Source organism: Gobio gobio, assembly GCF_949357685.1.
Source record: "Gobio gobio genome assembly, chromosome: 22".
Taxonomy (NCBI): Eukaryota; Metazoa; Chordata; class Actinopteri; order Cypriniformes; family Gobionidae; genus Gobio; species Gobio gobio.
The window spans coordinates 9,425,390-9,433,055 of NC_137118.1; positions in this window are offsets into that span (position 1 = coordinate 9,425,390).

Here is a 7,666-nt window from a genome sequence, read left to right on the forward strand (position 1 = left end):
AACCAGTTCCTAGGATGGGCCGAGTACGCACAGAACTCCCTTCGACAACCCACCACCGGCCTGACTCCGTTCCAGTGCGTACTCGGCTATCAGCCGCCCCTCTTTCCCTGGTCTGGGGAACCCTCCGACGTCCCTGCGGTTGATTACTGGTTTCGGGAGAGTGAGAGGGTCTGGGACTCAGCCCATTATCAATTACAACGGGCACTCTGCAGACGCAGGTTGACAGCCGACCTTCACCGCAGAACAACTTCATCTTGATAATGTCAGTTAACTTTGATAGAAAGGTAATGGATTACAATCAACCAATCAGCTGTCAAATTTAAGTACACAATTAGATAATGTAGTATTTGCTTGTGGGTGTTCTCGGGGCTTAAATCCTAAAGTAACTGTAATTATGAAAATAAAACCCACGGACACGGACGAGCTCTTTTCTCAACCTCCCGCTCTCTTTATTCACCTCTCTCCTCTCTCTTCCTTCCGCCCTTCCTTACCGTCCACACGTCATAATAAAAGTCCTCACAACAACATCCACTTTAACATGTAGATACTGTTGAATTAACATTCAAATATAACTTTAACTCTTACAATAACACCAATTTAGGTCAACCAATTACCAAGCAATGCTTAATTTTGTTCAGTCTGTGGTGTAAAAGGTCGCAATTAAAGAAAAAACACTTAAGCAAAAAATCTATCCCCTTTCCCTTCCGGAGGAGAAGGCCATGGAGGATTACATCAAGGAGGCGCTGGAGCAAGGCTACATCCGTCCATCAACCTCCCCTGCTGCTTCGAGTTTCTTCTTCGCGGCAAAGAAGGACGGAGGCTTGCGGCCTTGTATTGACTACCGCTCATTGAACAACATTATAGTCAAATTCCGGTATCCCCTTCCTCTCGTCCCAGCTGCCCTGGAACATCTCCGTGGTGCCACTGTGTTCAGCAACGGCATTAAGCGATAGATTGACGCGCTCGTCTGTGTGTGAAGACTGTGCAATGCGCACGAGCCAAAAGAGAACATAAACCCTGCATACTTTGATTTGATTGGCCATCTCAATCATTTTGACATTGACGAGCACTGTTAGACCACATTCGTTTCAACTGTCTGATCAGCTTCGTTCGTCTGTTCCTGTCAATCACGCGGTGTCAACCAATTATAATGCACGAGGGAGGGGCGAGCCAACTCTCTCTCTCACACACACACACATACACACACAAAGGAGGCGGCAAGCGCTGCACATGCAACGACTCAGCAAAAAGGTGCTTTTCAGAGAAACTCGCGGGCCTCACTAACACTAAACTTTGATGTCAAGAAGGGGGCCACAAAATATCATCCTGCGGGCCGCAAGTTTGAGACCCCTGTCCTAGGTGTATATGACATTCTTCTTTCAGACGAATAAAATCAAAGTTATATTACAAAAGTCCAGGCTAATCCAAGCAATAGAATTGCAGTAATAGTGGCTCTGTTTTTTTTTAAGTCCATAAAAATGCATCTGTCCGTCAAATAACGTGCTCCATGCGGCTCCGGGGTGTTAATAAAGGCCTTCTGAAGTGAATAGACGCATTTGTGTAGGAAAAATATCCATATTTAAAACTTTATCAAGTCAACTTTCGGCCGACCGCCTTCTGTGGAAAAGTGTTGAATGTTGAAAGTGAAACTCAAGATGCGTACGTGACGTCAGGACAAGCGGACCTGGTCGCGTTAGACTTTCGATCTGCAGTGGAACTTTCAACAATTTTTCCATGTATTGAACAGGGAAGGCAGTTCACTTTATAAAGTTTTAAATATGGATATTTTTCTTACACAAACGCATCGATTCACTTCAGAAGGCCTTTATTAACACCCCAGAGCCAAATGGGCAGATGCACTTTTTATGGACTTCAAAAACAGGCGTGTTGGTGCGTGTTGCTAGGTAACGTCTGTCTTCCTAGTCGGAGCTCCGACACGGATAAATAATAGAACGCAGCATATACCAATCACAACTGACTGGGTCATCTGACCAATCACCGCAGATTAGCGTCACGTAAAGGCGGGGTTTTGAAAAGTGAATCACTAAAGGAATCATTTGAGAATCGCTGTCAAAACAGGTAAAAATAAATGCATATTATAAGAAAACTAAAGTCTTTTTTGTCATTGCATGCATGCAAAACTGTTGTTGGGGACTTCTAAAACAATATTTGGAACATTTTAAATGCCATGATAGGTGCTCTTTAATGTACTGTATATTTGGACCATTAAAACATCAGGTCTTTGATAGTAACTGTCAGTGGAGGAAATAAATGTTACACAACAAATGTCAAATGTGAAAGAAATGCACACAACCCAGTGTGTGTGTGTGTGTGTGTGTGTGTGTGTGTGTGTGTGTGTGTGTGTGTGCTTAATTTATTTGTAAACATTTTAAAGAACCCTTAATACTAATGTAATTAACGTCCAATAAAGGCCGGATTAAAGCACTTAATTAATGTCATTTTCTGATTTTCCGTGACCTAATCTAAAACGAGAAATATTTATGGTTAATAAGTTGATAACAAAGCATTATCTAACTCTTTACATATTAGCTAATTAAACAATAACACATTGTTAATTACAGTGACGATGAATGAATAACTCACTATTTGTATATAGTTTATTAATGTATTAAATACAGCTATTAACTATTTATTAACTATAAACTAATAGTTTGCAAATGATTTGTAAATTCTTTATAAGCAGGGTTAGGGAAAGTTAATTTTAAAAGTACTTTTAATGGAAAGTAATGCATTATGTTACTTTTGCTCACCTGGGCTGGGCTTGCTTGTTTGTTTTTTAATAACCAAAAAAGTTATATTCTTGGCAAATGTAAAGGCCCCCTAAAACAAATGTGATATTTATCTAAAGTAATTTTTGCTTATTAGTGTAGTTGAGTTGGATCACCGAAGGTCAATAGCAAATACACTAGTTAATAAAGTGAGATTAAATACATAAAATATATTTGAGTAATTTAACATAATTAATTATTGCAGGTTTGTTTAATATTCTGAGTTTGTGCTTTTATTCATTTTGTGAAATACTGAATCTGTTTTTGTGCAAGTGATATGAGTAAATGCATGCTCGCGTTTAGTCTGGAACTTCAATAACGATCATGTTTACACACAACGCCTCTGCACTTACTCCCGATTTCTCTCAACATGGGGACAGGAGAGCTGTCAGTCAGTAGGCCTACATGGGAAAACAAAGTAACTTGAGTTACTCATTTGAAAAATTAACTATATCTTAGTTAATTACGATATTTCATTATACATTTAAAAGTAATGCATTACTTTACTTGTTGCTTAAAAAAGTCCCAACAGTTTATAAGGACACTATATTGCCAAAAGTTTTGGGACGCCTGCCTTTACATGTTCATGAACTTTGCAACATGTCCTCCAACCAATATACCTAAATAGGTTGTTTGTCACTTCCCTGAAATACGACCCATAGGAGCGTGTACTAAAGTTGGGTCCCTATCGACAACAGGACACTTTCATTTTAATTCATGAATAACGACCCATAGGAGCGTTTACTAAAGTTTTGACCCTATTGACTTTTTAATGCATTGTTTCCTTTTATTTGCGTCATATTTCGGGTTTTGCGTAGCTCAATTGATAGAGCATTGCAGACCACCGGACTCGGGACCACCGGACTCGGGACCACCGGACTCGGGGCCACTGGACTCGGGACCACCGGAACGGGGACCACCGGACTTGAGGGCCCCGATGTCGGATCCTCCTGGACCACGAGCTCTCAGAGACAGAGGATGCATTTCCTCTCCTCCTTCACTTGCAACATCATGCAATCATGTGATCATGCAACCGTGGGTCCGATCCTAGGGAACGCATGTGCTCATAAAGTGTATATGCACTATGACTCACAGGGTGGGGTGGGGTGTTGTTGTAGTTGTTAATAAAAAAAAAAATTTTTGCTAAATGGAAATACGACAAATGGTGGTAAAACGTAAATAAAGGTCGTAATAAGGTGCTTGAAAAATGACCTATAGAGTCAGTTTTTTTTTGGAGGACAGTCTGGAACTTTAATGACATCCCATTCTTAATCCATATAATATGGAGTTGGTCCACCCTTTGCAGCTATAACAGCTTCTCTGGGAAGGGAATTCTTCTGGGAAGGCTTTCCACAAGGTTTAGGAGTGTGTTTATGGGAATTTTTTGAAGCGCATTTGTGAGGTCAGACACTGATGTTGGACGAGAAGGCCTGCCTGTGCTCTAATTCATCCCAAAGGTGTTCTATTGCGTTGAGGTCAGGACTCTGTGCAGGCCAGTCAAGTTCCTCCACACCAAACCTGCTCATTGCGTCAAAATCTGAAGTGGTAATTTTTGGTCCCACAAAGTTAGCCAAACAGCTTTCTGTAATTCTTGGCTCCTTAGCCTCTAATGTCAGCACTCAGTGAGGAATCTTGGTGTAATTTTTGATTCAGAGCTGAAATTTGACAAACAAACACTGACTACGTTTACATGCTCCCTTATAATGCGATTATAATAGGATTTTGACAATATTGCGATTAAACATTACCTCATGTAAACGCAATACTTCTATCAAACTAATGCGATTAAGCTCATAATCATAGTAACCATAGTCGCATTAAACTAGGTGGTGTACGGCGATTTTAATCGCAATAAACAGGCATGTAAACATCTTCATCGCATTATTACCATTCTGACAAAAGTGTGCATGTGTGCGGATGTACACGGACACCGTATGTTGTACACACAACTTCATGAATGAACTTTGTGACATTATTCTGAAGTGTTCTCTTCTCCAAATCACTAAACTCAGTCAACACAACTCGCTGCGCAGTCTGCTCCATATCTTCATCTAGACGGCGCAAAGAAAACACGACGGCAGCAGGCAAACCTGGCTGTCACATGTCTGTATTGTCTTGTGTAGCACATGTGGTGTTTTGGTTTATTTCTGGGCCATGTGCTCTTGTCTTCTGTCTGGACCCCACCCCTCTTGTTATCTGATTATTGTCTGATTGGACCCACCTGTTCCTCTCTTGATTTTTTACCCTTTTTAATCTCCTCTTGTTTGCAGTCTTGTGTCGGATCGTTGTCGTGTGTCACCTGTTTCCCCATTGTGCTTTATGTTCTGTTCCAGTCGGTATGTTATTTCAAGTTTGATTTCCCCCACCTCGTGGGTTTTGTTTTGTGGTTATGTTTATTTATTATTTACAATAAATCACTTCCTCCTGCATTTGAGTCCTCGCTCTCTCTTCTCCATACCATCTCATGACACCGGCATTGCGATGTTCATCACGGCTCCAAATAATATCCAGTAAACTATGTCCATGAAAATGTATAATGCAAGTAGATTAAAACAATGGCCGGTAACATGCATACTGTATGCCTATAGTGTTGTATAACATACTTATTAGCAAATATTCAGAATAATGAAAATTGCATAACTGGAGTGAAGAGTTCTGCTCATGTCATGTAAACATGTCTGATTATTAGCGACCCATTCTTTCACAAATGTTTGTAGAAGCATCTGCATGCCTAGGCAGGGGCGTAAATCGCGGGGGGGACGGGGGGGACAGGACCCCCCCAATCTGAGGGCTGTCCCCCCCTGAAAACCATGCTGAGTATTGTAAATAATATAATGATATATACTTAAAATAAATGTGTAAGTAGTAAAACAATACAAACGCAAACGGGACAAAAAAAATGCGTTTTAAGTTTAGAAACATTTTGAGTCCCCCCTCCCCCTTACCCCACAGTGGTTTGATCCACCGCGCACCTCAACTAACGTTACACATAGAACGTAGATAAAGTACCACACAAGTTTGGGGAGAGAACAAAGCTCTTCAGACAGCAGTTGTGAAACTCCAGTAAGCTGTTTTATTCACTTTAAACATCAGATGAAGTGATTATTTTCTCTTTAATACAGATTAGGCAAAACACTGTTAACATCACTTGCCCACTGCGGCACTGCCCCGGGCCACCGTCGTTTTATTTTTTATAGTAATAAAATCATTTGACACAACTATTACAAACTGAACGTGTCTGCTCAATACAGCACGAGCCGAACGGCAAACAGCTGACAGACAAGATGATCGCGGAAGATTTGGTTTCAAAGCGAAATGTAAAAGCGCGAAATGTAAAAGCGTAAAAAAATTTTAAGGGAGTGTGTAATTGTACTGTTTTGTAGTTGTGTTTTTCATTACGAATAATTGGCTAATGAACCCAAAATACAAGCAACCCGCCCCCGAATTGGCGCTCATTCTAAACCTAAAGGTTTTGCTCAATATGAAGTGGCAGATCAGAGGGCTTGCTGCAGCTGAATATCTAAAGATCTGAATATCATAGTATAAAATACTTTGTGGAGGACGCAAGATAATTTAATATTTATAATATGACTGCGTGGTGAACCTTAATCGTATTTAAACAACTATCACTTTGTGTTGTTGGTCAGATAAAATGAAAGAGAAAAGAAAAATGGACATTACATAATTTTTCAGTGCACCAAAACGCCAAGTAGCCTAAGTACGAAATGTTTTTTGTTTTTTGTGGTACACATATCCTTATAAGAAACGATTTTGGCTGTATTATTTGTGTCCCCTTCAAAATTTGCTCTTGAGAAATGTCATGTTTATTGTCCCCCCCAACTGTTAGATGAAATTTACGCCCCTGTGCCTAGGTGCTTGATTTTATACACCTTTGGCCATGGAAGTGATTGGAACACCTAAATTCAATGATTTGGAGGGGTGTCCCAATTCTTTGGGCAATATAGTGTATTTTAAGTGCTTTGTTACTGTATACTTATTATAAAGAGTTACCCACAATGCTTTGTTCACCATGATAATCTTCAGAACACACCTTTTATGAATTTTGAAGCCTAATACAGTCACCAGATGTAGGATATAAATTAACTACACCATTTTCGGATGACTTCAATGCCGTTAACTCTAAGCTTCTGACTTGCAGAATAGTTAGAATAGTTTGCAAGAGCATGATTATAAACACAGTGAGGCTGTTAAAACAGACTAGTGAGTAGATAAGTTTAGACTGCCTTTTCAAGACAAGTGAAGCTTAAAAAAATCACAAGGGGGTATTATTACTGATGTATTTCATGTTGTAGAATAAAACATGAAAATATCTTGAGCTTGTATTAACCACACTCTATTATTATCTACTCTAATCCAAATGACAGCTTACAAGAGAGCAATTTTTCAGATATCATTTGTGCGGTGAGAGAAAGCAAAACTGATCCCAACATTTGAATACGAGATGCCAGTTTGGATATGTCAACAGGTTGAATTCCCAGCAGTTGTTTTATTGATTAACCTTCATGATACATTTTGAAGGTATTGAGTTGCTTATAAACTCCAGTCCATGGTATTCATTTATGGCATTATTTATAGCATGTGCTCTCTAAACTCCATTAAGAGCTTGTATCTGAAGTTTTCACTGTCGCCTTACACAAACGCCTAAATCTAATAACCTCCTCATAACCTCAGAGTCCATAGAAAACCACACAAATGAGGGCTGAGTGTCATGCTAATGGGATGTTGGGTGTGGAGATGGTGGTTTACAAAGCTTAAAGCCATTTCCTCTGTAATGCATTATTCCTCTCATTTACCAGCATCTCTTCATTGTCTGTACTGGTTCTCTCTGTTTCCATCTCTCTCCATGCCTAGTCGTC